We start from the raw sequence: 14,536 nt of genomic DNA on the forward strand, positions 1-14,536 counted from the left end.
GAATAGTACTAACATTACAAACACAACACAAATATTTTTAATATACATCACAACAATCATGATTTAAGTATCTATGTTGTAATAATCTAGTGTCTTAATTAAACAAGCTAAATATCATATGGCTCCAAACTGCATTTGATAGGCTGATGAACTAGTTACCAGTAACATCAATTATATCATCCATTTAGAACAGAAGGGCAAAATTGCTTAGATTAGATGAGAGCTAAGTCCTTATTTGACTATATCCAGTAAGTATTTGTCAAGTGTCCACAGATCCTGAAAAATACTGTATGAATATGAATTGTCACTATCTATTTTTTCAGAACCCTGTTTGCTGGATGGAAATTAGTTTTAAAATAAATGCAACAAGGAACAAGTGAATTATGTATTCCTATTCCAGTATTTGTGTTGTGTGCATATTTTCACCTGTCTGAAAAAGAGGGCATACAATGTTATCAGAGAACAACAAGAAAAATCTGGTGGACAGTTGACTTCCTATCCAAGAGGCCCGATAAATTTGTGGCAGGTGGGTTTAGGTTTACAGAGATTTTTGAAGTCATAAATATTGTTGCTGGCCGTTCCTGCAAAGGCTGCAGCAGCAAAGTTAATGAAGGCCGGCTACTGACTTTTTATTATTGATTGGGAAGGGATTCTTAAATTTGACATGAGACAAACTTATTTTCCTAACTCCTGTTTCGGAGAGCGAATCGCCAAGTAGCCCCACGCTCACTTTCCTAAGTCCGAAACAGCAACCCTACTGCGGCACGCCAACATGATAGGTCCCCCATCTTCGACAGGTATCCCCTATTATGCAGACTGGACTCTTCCTACTCGGCCGGCTGCTTTTAATCTTTGCCTTGCTATACACGTATCCGTCGACTGGTCAGCAGCCCCGCCGCCTCCCGCCTCCCTTTCTCATTCATGCCTTCACCTCCTTCCCGCCGCTCGCCGGTCTCTCGCTCTGTCTGGCAGCCCCCACCTTTTCCCTGCTCGCTCCGTCTGGCAGACCCCCCGCTCCATTCCGCACGCTGGCGCTTCTCGCGAGATCTGGGGGATGCCGACGTTACTGCTGCCGCCGCCGCCACCGCTGCCGCCTTGGAGGGGGAGACACTGTCGGCGGGGGGGTGGGGAGCCAGTGACGTCGGGAGTTTTCCTCAAAGTCAATAACGAACCTGGCGAAGGAGGCGGCAGGAATCGAGCCGAGCGCTGGGGCCCGGGCCGCTCCGGGTGTATTCAGTTGGGGAAGAGCTGCCGCCGCTCCTAACTCCCTGGATGCTGCGGCCGAGCTGCCCGGGCGGGCGCCTCCCTAAATAGCGGGACAGCCACTATCGATGTAGCCGCCGCCCCGCCTGCATCTGTCAGAGCGGCGCCAGCTGGAGTGGAAACCTTCGCAAACCCAACACCAAGGTAGACCGCCGTAGCCGTGAAGGACTCACCCCCGGCAGGGGGGACAAGGGAGGAGAGATCGTGGGCGCCCCCCTGCCCGGAGACCCGCTTCCAAGCCAACGGCCGGCACCAGCCACCCTCGCCTTTTGCTGCAGGTAGGCAGGCTCGCAATCGCGCTGACAGGCGGGGGGGGGGGCTGGGAAGACGGGCGGCGGCGGGGGGTGGGTGTTGGAGGTTGGCTGGCTGGGCGCTGGTAGCTCTGGGGGCACGTGAGGCGAGGGTGGGGGGCAGGCAACTGCTCCGGCTCCTTCTTCCCGCTCCCTGTGACCCACCGCGGCGTCCCCCCCCCGCGCCGCCATCCTAAACGCGCCTAGTGACAGGGAGAGGGAGGCGGCGGCGGCTGCCTCGTTTTCGCAGCTCCTCCTCTTCCTCCTCCTCCTCCACTTCGAACCAGCGCATGCAGCAGCTGAGACTTAAAACACAAGTCCTCTTCTGGTGTGTGTGTCCGGTTGGCGGGGCCTGCCGGGCTTCTGTAGAGGCAGGAGGGTTATGTAACATTAATATACCCCGTGTGTGGGGGGGGGGGAGGGAGAAGGTGTGCGCTTGGCCACGAGGCGCATCATAACAACACTCGCGCGCGCAGCCCACCCCGGTTATTTGTACGGACTGCTTGTAGCTGAAAGGCCGCTGAAATGGATGGCGCATTACAGTTACACGTTTCGCTTCTCTCATATGCCCAGCCTCCCTCCCTCAGGAAACACTCTTTGGTCGCTGTGCTTCCTCCTTAGATGTTCTTATCTCTCCTTACATTCTGTTCTAAGGCGTAAATGAATGTAAAATGCACTTAATGAAGGATCCTTTCCGCTTTCTTCCTGTTAAAAACAAATCTGCGTTCTAATAATAGAGACAAGCAAAAAGATAGCCTGCTCTTTTCTTGCAGAAGTCCACTAATGCAAGTAAACAAAGCTGGCTTGTTTACATCACGTCTGCTGGACAGCCATGGTTACTGCTTTGCATATAGAGGCATCGATGTACCTTGTGGCATGTCTGATAACTGCTTTCCTTCAGTTTATGCAGCCCACGATTCAAAGAAATTAGTACAGTCTGAAAATTTCAGTGCAGTCTTTTCCAGTATTGTATATGGGATTTTCTTTTCAGTTAGTCAGTTACTACAGTTAAAACAGCATAGTATTCTTCTCAAATAGTTTAGTGTTTCTTTCACAGGAGTTTAATTTTATTATTATTTATACATTATAAATGATGTACTTATAATGTTGACATATAGGATTGATGAGATAGCATCAAAATTTTTGTTGCCTCTGCTTAAAAGTTCTGCTTTAAAAAAAACCTATTCAAAATCATACAATCATATAAGTTATGAAGTAGGCAAACATTATTTATATTTCACAAAGCTATATAATTTGTACACACAGGAGTAAACAAAATAACAATCTGAGGACTAAATTAAATTTGCAAATTACTACTAGAAGTAAACAGAATGCTTTATGAACTTTTAATATAGAATAGTCTCTTTGTTTCCCTAGTAGGAATTAACATATAAATGAGCTACAATTTCAGCTTTACATTTTTAGTAAATATTTTCCAGATGCATTTCTTCTGTCTTTCCCTCCTTTGTTTGCTTGTAGAAAGTTTATTCTCTTGGATGAATCAATTTTGCTCTAAAAATCCTAACTGAAGTTCTCATTATATTTTTATTTACTCTCAATGGAGGGCTTTAAATTGATCCCAGTATCTTTCATTGCATTGATCGCTTATTTGTATTTGTTAACTGGACAAGTTAAACATGTTTGTTCAGAAAAGGAATGTGCATAATTTATAACTATCAGAAATTCTGCTTTTCTATATTTGGTTAGTGAATTTGTTTTGGATTTGTTTTCACAAAGATCTTTCCCTTGTTTTGCAGTTATTTTGAATGATTGTTTTACATTATTTAATTTTGTAGAAATTATTATAGAAGCTGCTATTATATAGTATTTACGGTGCATTTCAAATAAAATTTGATTTTTCATGGATTATCACTGATTTTCCTAGCTTGCAAATAAGACATGCTTTGAATTGGAATCTAATATATTGTTTTATCTGTTTTTAATTTAAAGAATACCACTTAAACATACTATTTTATCTTTTCATATAAACAGCTCATTGGGAGTAGGAGGTAGGAGATAAGTTCTTCTGAGTTCAAAGAGATTTATTTCCATCTAAAAATACATGTGATTAATGTCTTAACATGTTATTCTGGATAGAATCCTTGTGTTTCCATTGAAGGAACTGGATGTATAAATACAAAGGGGAGAGACAATTTGTCCTTATAGCCACTGCACATTCTGTAAACCTACTACTGTATGATATATTGAGGAGGAACCCTGAATAAACTTTGAGAAGTATGGAAAAAGAGAAACCTCATTGTATGAATAGATGTTTACATATGCATATTTCGCTTCACTCATTTTTTCTACCTGAAAGTAGTAATTATGCAAATGGCAGTCTAAATTTTTGAAAATGGTTTGACAATTCAGGTCAGTTTGTACTATAAATTGTGATGAAAATACCATATAACAAACTTTGTAAAATGGTCTAACTATAAAATGAGTAGATACACCGTAGATATATAAATTTAAAGCTATAATGGCAGTTGGGGCAGTGACTATTGCTCCCAACTCAATTCACTCCCAATTTAGCCCATTGTCTACTTTTGTTTACTTATATTCATGTCCTAGTGAAATAAATGGAATTTACTACAGAAAAGTCTGATTAAACTTACAGTAGATGGCAGCACCTAACAGCTCTTGGTTGATCTTGAAAAGCTGAGTAGGGTCAAACTAGGTAGGTAGTAGGACGCAACACCATTGGGAAATCTCAGGATATAGCAAAGACTAGTATATTGAAAAAGTCCCATTAGAAAGCAGGGACAAACTGCTTTCATACTGTTGCACTATACTACATTGACACATGCAAATAATTATATTAGGTGTTCAATTTGAGCCAGACTTTTTCAAAGATAATTATTTTTCAAAGTCTGATTAAATTTGGACTGAACAGGAAAAAATTTTTAGTCTGCAGTGCAGTAGGATTTAGAATTAAGTGGCATAGTTAAAAATAAAGAATTAAAGTTTGGTTATTTTTTCTTTTTAAATGGAGACCCCAAAATCATATCTATAACTTATTTAGGAAAATAAAGCTGTTTTATCCAAAAGTTATGCTGGAAGCTATTTCTGTAGAATTTGTTAAGGCTTACTACTAAGTGTTATGATCTATAGTTAACAGATCAGAAAACTATAGTTCTTGAAAGTGCTAGAGTATACTAATGTGCTTGAAAGTTGGGAAATACTTTGAATCACCCTGTTTATTACAAAATATTGAATATTCTGTACATTTTGTCCATATCCACAGTATGATAGTGAAAATCTGGGGAAAGATTGAATATATATGAATAATGACTAATTGAGCAAATTCTTAAATGGTTTAATTTCTATTTTGAATAAGAATGAACTATTCTTTTTTAAAGTATATTTTCTACTAAGCATTTTAAAACAGGATTTCAGAATTGTTTTTTTCTCACATTACACGCTTCTCCAAAACAGTACTAAAACAGTACAGAAAACAATACATATTAATTAGCTTGGGCTGATTTTATTAATTTAAGAAATTGTGGAGAAATCTTTTCTGTGATCATGAAGACCAAGTACATATCATAAAAATCAGTCACATGCTTATAAAGCCTCTTACACTACATTTGAACATAGCTTGTTTATGAATCGGATTGTGATAAAAAAAGTATCAACAGCATCCTAATTTTTGTTGTGCAATGTTTCAGTAAAATTGGGTTTCTTAGAAATTTGCCTGACAGATTTAAGAAAGTTTTCCAACTAAAGCAGATCACATATAAGGTGATAATGTCACTTTTGATATTGATGCTTATATATATATCAGTAAAAACGTGAATAAACAGCTTGTAAATTATGTGTTGCAAGTTGTATAGGATTTCTTGGTGCCCTGATTCTGAAAGAAATAGATACTTTAGGAAATAGTTTCATTTTGTCATGTTTTGTTATGTTTCCCTTGTCTTCTAAAGATACTCATTCAGGCCTTTAGTATATAAATATTAAAATATCATCTTGAAGTTAACAGCCACAGCTATATTATCAAAATGTTGAATTTTATAAATTCTATTTTTAAATTGGAAGCTTTAAAAAGAGGAAGGATAAATGGTTTTATCTCATGGTTATAATGGAAAACATGTTTTCTGCCCTGAGCATAAACTGTTATAGAGATGCACATTATACCAATTTAGGGCATAATTACTGATGTAGAAAGAGATGCTGAGTAGATGAAGCAATTGCTGTTTCATGTAGAAAGTATTATGTCCATTTCTTCTAATATATATTTCTTAAAATCATATTTTTACAATCATGTTGTTTACAAACTTTATTTGCAAGAGTTTCCTGCTCCTTTCACAGGAATTGATGCAGAATGCTATAGAGAAAAAGAGAAGGCAAACAAAAAATAGAAAATGTTCTCCTATGAATGTGAATCTTAGACTTACAATAAAAGAATTAGAACCCAATCTTTATGTTTTGAATGCACTTTATTGGGTGAGTGCCTATTGTAGAGATTACATGTAATTCCCTTAGATATCTCTGAGATGCTTAATGATCTCAAAATCTTTTTTTTTATAGTTTTTTTTCAGATTGCTTAGTATTTTGTTTTGATTTTTCATCTCTGCTCAGTTGGGATCCAGAATTAATTATGTTTCTTCATTGCTGTAGTGTCAGTTCTTTTGTTTATCAGACATAACTAAAATTAAAGGAAATAACCAAAACAGAATATTGTTTTGGATTATGGAAATTACTATAAGGCAGTAAATGTAAATGTGTCACAGAAAATGTGGCATTTGTGATTATTTGATTATCAGGTTAATCAAAGAATGACCAGAATTATTTTTATAATTAAACCAGATTGGTCTAATGGTTAAGGTACCAAGCTAGAAACTAGGATACCATGAGTTCAAGTACCATTTTAGCCATGAAAGCCAGCTGGGTGACTTTGGGCCACTCTCATTTGTTGAGAAAATAGAAGAAAAGTGTTGGATATATTTGCCATTTTGAATTATTTGTAAAAATAATAAAACTAAGATACAAATGAATGATAAAATATAATAAATACTTGTAAGAGAGAGAAGCATCAATACGCTTCATTTGTATTTGATAACAATCAATGAGAAATGCTTCACTGGGGCAATAGGTAAGTATATCAAGTATACTTATACTTTTGGCATTTCCATGGAGGATCTCAATAATTTCTATGTGTTGGAGCAGAATGTATAAGCTGCTGCTTAGATTAATGTTTTTATTCTGGGCAATAGAAGGCAGGCTGATTGTCTGAAGGACCTTCATTCTCCATTCACTGATCGTTTTTCTGCATCATGGTAGACTTTCTAAATTGCTGCTTGGTTTAAAACAAATATATGAATGACAGATGCTGATTTGTTTTCAACCTTCTCTTGGTCTTTTCTTGCCTTTGTAATATTGCAAAGGAAATATTGAGAGAATGTAGCACATGTCTTGTGACTGTATTTATCCTTGAAGATGTTTAGGTTTAGAATTCTTTCTGCAGCATTGTTTTCCAGACTTAGGTCTGAAGGAAAACAAATAGATGTAACGGGAAATTTCACTATGCAACCAACATTTACATGCATTTACAATAGTAAGAGTGTCCTGTGGTCACATGGTCATTATTTGCAAGTTTAATAGCCAACTTCTGACAAGCAAAATCAATGACTCCAAGTGATATGCTAATTTTATAAGTGCAGCAAGTCATATGATGCATATGATGCATACTGTATTGGTTAGCAACCAAGTTGCTGGTCATCTATGGTTGTTAAGTAAGGACTACCTGTAGTCATGTGACTCACCTGTTCAATACCTTCCTATTAGATTTCTTTCTTGCTTCAATAATATCATTAACTTCCCGAGACCCATAGCTGTAATAATTTCTTTCATGACTTGCAGTGTCTGGTTAGTGTGCTGTTCATTACCAATGAACTTTGTGAGCATGTACTTTTGAAATAAATTAGAAAGGGAAATTCTAAAGCAGTGTGGAAATAAGATTTTATATTCATGTTGTGTATTTCATTTTAATTTTGGTGATCCCTAAACTTTGGCATTCTGGCAGTAAATTCAGCAAATTATGTTGTTAAAAGAGATAAAGATTGGAGAGAAGAGCTGAAGAGTTTAGTGTCAGCTCCTAATTCTCCTCCCACCCCTGGGTCTGTTTCTCCCAGCTTTTTTATTTATTTATTGGAGAAATATGGATTTCTGAGGGAGAGGGGGAGTTTAGCAAGGGAAAGGTTTTGGGAAGTTTGTCCTGAAACTACTGCCTTTGCATGCAGGTGGCTTTCTTCCCCAAAGCCTAGCAAGAACCAGGAGAGGTTTGCAGTCTCCCAATGGCTAGCTGATGGAGACATAGGCTCAGCCCACAAAAGTGGCTTCATCAGCCAAGCACAGAGACATATTTATCCAGCATTGGAATATGGTGCTAGGACCTAATCTAGGGGGTTCTTCCCCCCTGCTAAGCTGTTTTTGCAAAGGTTGAACTGCTTATCTGCCTCCTTAAGGATCCAGCTGCCTCCCAGGGCCTCCCGATCCACGAGGTATCCCATGCTTGCTTAATGACCTGTGCATTCTTTTAACAGTAGCATCAGGGAGAGCAGGGGTAGGGGTCTTTAAACAAGGCTACCTCATTTAATGGTTGTCACCATTGTACCCATAATGGGCAGGCCCCATTATGGTCATAGGTTGAGGACTACCGGTATTAACTTTTTCTTTTTGGTTCAGATGGTAGCCTCTTGAAGGTGCAAGCAATAGAGCAGGTGGAGAAGGTTTACATTGGACTGCTGGATAGTTGCTAGTAGTTGGATTTGGAATCAGATGACAATAGTAGCAGGAGGGTGGTGGTCTTGAGTGAGGAATTACTTGCATCCTGTGGCTACCACTGAACTGACCATATGAAACAGTGGCCATCTTATTAAATTCGCCTACCACTTTGGACCTTAGTATTTAGCTGGGGTTTTCCTGCAAAAACTTGACAACAGTAAGGTGTTGAATTGGGGATTTTTTGTTAGGGAATTTTTGATGGGGGGCTGTTGCTGGATGCAACAATCTTTTTCTGAATGAGAGTGACAAATATTGAACCTTGGTTATCCTTAGCTTGTATTTGATTTTGATTTTTCCACTCTTATTGCATCTGCAGAGCAATGTTCCCTCTAATTTTTTTTCAGTGTGAGCGGAAAAGTATAGTGTTTGATCGGCACATTTTCATGCCTGAGCACCTGAATTTTTTTCACAGATGTCACCTAAGACAACAACGAAATCAGTATTATTTGAAACTCAAAGTTATGTTTATTCAAGGTACCCGCTTAATTAAAAGTGTTATATAATATCAGTATTACTTAACAACGGTCCTGCTTAGCAACCAAAATGTTGGCTCAGAAACTCTGGCATTGAAGCGTGCAAGTCTTAAAGCTGTCAAGTTACAAGACCCTCGCACCCCTAACCCTTTAGGAAAAAAAACCCAGGGGTCTTCAAACCTGACAGCTTTAAGCCTTGTGGACTTCAACTCCCAGAATTCCTCCTCCAGTCATGTTGCAGCAACGTCATCTGCGTGGATCTGCTCCATCTTCGGTTTTTTCACAGGAGGCAGGGCTGCTGCTGAAGATGCCAACGAGCTCCCGCCGCCACTAGAATATGCATTTGTTTAGCATGACATAGAATAGTCTTTCAACCAGAAGTATGGAATAAAAGAGAGACTGATAAATATTAAAAAAATAAAACCAAAAAGCAGCTATTTATTTGAGTTCTAGATAAACATTTAGTTCAGAAGAGATTAGAATAGAACAGAGAAAGAATAGAATATAGAGAATACAATAGAAATAGAATTGGAAGGGACCTTGGAGGTCTTCTAGTCCAACTCCCTGCTTAGGCAGGAAACCCTACACCACTTAAGACAAATGGCTATCCCACATCTTCTTAAAGACTTCCAGTGTTGGGGCATTCACAACTTCTGGAGGCGTTGGTCCATTGGTTAATTGTTCTCACTGTCAGGAAATTTATCCTTAGTTCTAGGTTGCTTCTCTCCTTGATTAGTTTCCATCCATTGCTTCTTGTCCAGCCTTCAGGTGCCTTGGAGAATAGTTTGACTCCCTCTTCTTTGGAGCAACCCTGGGCCCTGAGATATTGGAAGACTGCTATCATGTCTCCCCTAGTCCTTCTTTTCATCAAACTGGACATACCCAGTTCCTACAACCGTTCTTTATATGTCAATATCATTTAGACAAAGTTGATCCCCTTATTCTCCACTCCAGAACCTTGGAGTTTGAAGTTCTTTGGTTCTCTTCTCCCACCCTCTGTGTTCCCACGAGGGGATTAGCATCATAGCTCAACTGCCCCCCTCCCACCCATAAAGACCAGGAGAGCATCGCTGCGCATAGCCAAATGCTACCATAGCAACTATGGCGTTGTCTGATGTCTTTCTTGCACGCTAAGATGGACTGACGGGGTGAAGCATAGCTTGCATTGTCCCTAGTGCGGATTCTTTTCCCAGCCTTGGTCACTTTACGAGGGGTGGACTTCAGTTCCCAGAATTCTTCAGCCAGGGAAATTCTGGGAGCTGAAGTCCTCTGTCCCTCCCTTATTCCTGTTTCCTTTTCCTTCATTATATTCAACTGTTTCAATATTAAGTGTAATTCTTCCTTCCTAACATTTTTCCATTTTTTTCCTTATATTCTTTTCCATTTCAACATTGTCTTTGTTCCTTCCATTCTTTCTTCCTTCTTTCAATCCTTCCAATATTTTTTCCTTCATTCCCTTGTCTGTTTCAATATTAAGTACATTTCTTCCTTTCTTCCTATACTTTTTTCCATTTTCTTCCTTATATTCTTTTCCATTTCAACATTGTCTTCCTTTTTTCCTTCCTTCCTTCCTATACGTCTTTCCATTTTCTTCCTTATATTATCTTTTCTGTTTCAACAGTCTTTGTTTCTTTCTTTCTTCCTTCCTTCCTTCCCTTCCTATACTTCTTCTTTCATTCATTATATTTTCTTTTCCATTTCAATATTAAGTGTAATTCTTTGTTCCTCCTTCCTTCTTTCAATCCTTCCAATACTTTTTCCTTCATTCTCTTTTCCTTCAATATTAAGTGCAATTCCTTCCTTCCTTCCTTCCTAAGTTATTTCCATTTTCTTCCTTATATAATATTTTCTGTTTCAACATAAAGTGCCTTCCTTCCTTCCCTCCCTCCCATCCCTTTCTTTATGTTTTCTTCATGCTTTCTTTTCTTTTTCCTCTGCTCTTTTTAAATCCCCCCCCTTCTTCTCCTCCTCTACATTTAGGTTGGATTAGTTTGTACAACGGTCATCAAACTTCTGAAGTAAAAATAAATAAATAAATCATATTTAAGAAGAAGAAGAAAAAGGAAGATGTTTTTAGTTAAGTCAAACGTTTTAATAAAAGTTTCATCTTTTAAGATTTGTCCAACACATCCAATTGTAACCTTAACAGTAAAGAATATCACCCCAGCTGCTAAAGGTTCAACCAGTCTGAGAACCATTAAAAAGACAACAGTGCAAAATCCAAAAGACACAACTTCCTCACCGCCATTGCTTTGGTACCAAATCTTTGAGGAAGGGGCTCCAGAAAGGAGGAGGAGGAGGAGGAGGAGGAGGAGGAGGAGGAGGAGGAGGAGGAGGAGGAAACCAAAGAGAGGCTTTTACCGAGTCTGCGCCCCACAGCCAGGACCGTCCTTGCGCCTCAAGCCGCGTTTCTTCCCGCGGCGCAAAGCCCTTCGGGCAACCCGAGAGTTCCGCTTGACGCCAGAAGGGCTTTGCAGGAAGAAACGCGGCGTTTCTTCCTGCAAAGCCCTTCTGGCGTCAAGCGGAACTCTCGGGTTGCCCGAAGGGCTTTGCGCCGCGGGAAGAAACGCGGCTTGAGGCGCAAGGACGGTCCTGGCTGTGGGGCGCAGACTCGGTAAAAGCTCTCTTTGGTTCCCTCCTCCTCCCCCTCCTTCCACAGCCTGTGTGACGCTGCCGCCCAGGCTGAGAGCTGCCTGCCGCTGAAACAAGTTTGGGAAGGTCCTTTGCGGGCGGCCAGTTCTAGCCGCCAGCAAAGGACTTCCCCACGTTTGCTTTGAAAGAAACCTCTGCGCGGCAGTTAGAAACCTCTGCGCGGGGGTTTCTTGCCATGTGCGCGGCCGCGCAGCCGCGCACCTTAGAGGGAACAGTGCTGCAGAGAGGTGGCCAGTGACACTAGTCAAGATGACCCAATTCTTCCTGGATAAGAAGGGTCAGAGATAACACAGGATTGTGAACGAGAGAGCCTTGGAGGAAGCAGATTATGGAATTGCCCTTGAAAAGTATTTAGCAATAACAATGGTCCAGAATACACAGAGGTGACAGCAATTTGGACTGTTTCGTGATTTGTGGATATAACATCTCTGTTTTGCAGATTGCACTGGCTCCTAGTAGGCTTCTAGGAAAATTTCACAGCTGGTTATAATCTATAAAATCCTACATGGCACAGATTAGATTACCTACAGAAACTTCTGTCTTCAGTTGTCTCTGCCCAACTCACCGATAAAAGATGGCATGCTCGCTTTTCTATTAAATGGTATCATTTTGTGGGAATTAAGAATTATCCCTTCCCTATGAAAATGGCTCTGATCCTGTTGACCTTTTGTAAAGCGTTAAAAGGCCCTGATGTTCCCATAGGGTTTTGGACTGGGTTTAAGCAACGCCCATTTTCTAATTGTTACTGTCTCAGTGCTTCAAGATAAAATAGTTTTTTGATCCAGGCAAGTGTTATTGTAAGGTTTTTATAAATGATTTTAAAAATTGTGTTATTATTTCTGTTTTTAATTCTACTGGTATGTGTTGTCCAAAATGAGATAATTTTAAATTTTTTTTGAAGGACTTTTTAATATGATAAAAATAACTGTTTTGCCTTTAATGCAGTTCTGAACTTCAAAATATATTTGGAATGTTAAGCATTTTGAAATATTTTATCATTAATTGCAATCTCCAAAATAACTTGCTTTCTAGTTTGTTTTCTTAACATACAGTATTCATATTATGCATTTGGGATGAAAATTCATAGTTTAATTAGGAGATGGATTTAATTAGGAGGAACCTTGATGGTGCAGTAGTTGGAATGCAATATTGCAGGCAAACTCTGTCTATAACCTGGAGTTTGATTCTGTTGGGGCTCAAGGTTGACCCAGCTTTCCATCCTTCTGAGGTTGGTAAAATGAGGACCCAGCTTGTTGAGGGCAATATGCTGACATTGTAAACTGCCGAGAGGATTCTGTAAAGCATTATGGGGTAGTATATAAGCCTAAATGATATTGCAATTTCTATTGTTAAATGATCACCAGAAAGAATTTTGTAATATTAATGTATGGAGAAAACTGTGATGAGAAAACAATGATGGAATATATAGTGTGACTCCTGGCCTTTGAATCTACATTGCATTGTCAGAATCCATAACATCAGCAATGGTTTATGCTGTAGTATTCTGATACCTATTTCATATTTTTCTATCCCCCTTCCCCTGTAGATACTCATGCTTCCTAACAGTGGAACTAATTGCCTAATGAGATATTTAGTACCTATTACCAAATGTCAATCAAGACTGATCTATCTTTCATTTAAGTTTTTAAAATCAAATTCTTGTATTAAACTTGTAACATTTTTATATTAAGTTGAGTCCACTAGGTTGTATAGCTTCCAAGTATAGCATCCAAGTGTATAATTCAGTGGTTTGATATAAATACAGGTAGTCCTCGATTTATGAATGTAATTAAGACTGAGAATTATGGTTATAAGTTGTGGCGGTTGCAAAATGGGTCATCATATGACAGGCCCCAATTTTACGACCGTTTTTGCAGCAATTGGTAAGCGAATGCAGTAAGCAAGTGTTTCAGCTGTTAAATGACCCATTATTCACTATGGCCTGGTTTTTTTGGAGAGAAGAATTAAATGCTGGTTTCTGGCAAAATGCTAATAAATTGGGATCACATGATCACAGGGTGCTGCAAAAAGCTGTAAATGCAGACTGTTTGCTGGGGATCCAAAATGTAATCACATATTCACAGAGTGGTGCAGCGTTGAAACTTCAAAACCAAATTGTGAATCTCTTTTTATCTACCGTAACTTTGAATGGTCACTAAGCAACTTGTCATAAATTGAGGGCTACCTGTATTGTGTTTCTTTGGCTTATTTTATGATGGGAATGAGAACATCGATCAGCATTGTATGTTTGTTGTTTTGGGGAGTAAGAAAAGATTGTTTCCAAATGACTTTACTGATTTTGGAAAATCATTTCAGAGCTGATGTCTTTGGAATAAAAGTTATCCAGATTGGAATAAAACACATCCAAATAACATGATTTAGCACTACTCGTTGGGCATCATAAGAGGTTTTTATATTAGTCTGATGAAGAAATAATTTCTTGCATTTCTGAATGGAGAGTTTAATTTCTTCAGTTAACTGAGTGACAAGCAAGTTTTGAAGAGTTAGGCAACTTCTTGACAATCTTGACAAGTTCCCAGCAAGATTTCTAGTGACTAAGTGATCACTATAAGAGCAAAGCATTTTTTGGTCCTTTTTTTGGCTGGAAGTGTGCTGGTCTCAGGAAAATAAATTGTTCCCTATTTCTCATCTGAGATCTTAAAAAAATAGTACAAATTCTCCTGTTGAAATTTAGCGCAAAAATAAGATAATTTCAATGGTGTGGTTTCAGGCAGTTTTGCAGGAGGTTGGGATTTTTAAGAGAGGTTTGCAGATCTCCCATATCTAAAACCATTCTTGCTGGATGTTTTTTTCTTAAAGGGAAATTTAAAGTAACATATAATAGTCCTCAGCTTATAACCACAATTGGTAACCAGTTTGGCTGTTAAATGAGTTGCCTCCAAGTTTATGACCTTTGTTGTTTCATCTGTTAAGCAAATCACTTTGGTCATTAAGCAGTCATGAAGTTTTAAGTTAATCTGGTTTTCCCCATTCAGTGTTTGTCAGATGCCCCCTGGGAAGATTGCAAATGGTGATCATGTGACCATGTGAATAATTGTAAATACATGTGTT

General features: G+C 39.0%; 1 protein-coding gene across 3 annotated transcripts in view; it reads left to right on the forward strand.

Annotated features, from left to right (window-relative positions):
• Nucleotides 1–1,050: 1,050 nt before the first annotated feature.
• AKT3 (AKT serine/threonine kinase 3) overlaps nt 1,051–14,536 on the forward strand; it is a 163,745-nt gene continuing 150,259 nt past the window's right edge. For all 3 annotated transcript variants that reach the window (XR_015696982.1, XR_015696983.1, XM_087718033.1), the window contains exon 1: nt 1,051–1,541. The gene's annotated coding sequence lies outside the window, so the exon portion shown is untranslated. The remainder of the gene's footprint in view (nt 1,542–14,536) is intronic.

Source organism: Thamnophis sirtalis, unplaced genomic scaffold, assembly GCF_051295495.1.
Source record: "Thamnophis sirtalis isolate CommonGarterSnake01/CBP01778 unplaced genomic scaffold, rThaSir2_p1.2 scaffold_6, whole genome shotgun sequence".
In the NCBI taxonomy this organism is placed as follows: Eukaryota; Metazoa; Chordata; class Lepidosauria; order Squamata; family Natricidae; genus Thamnophis; species Thamnophis sirtalis.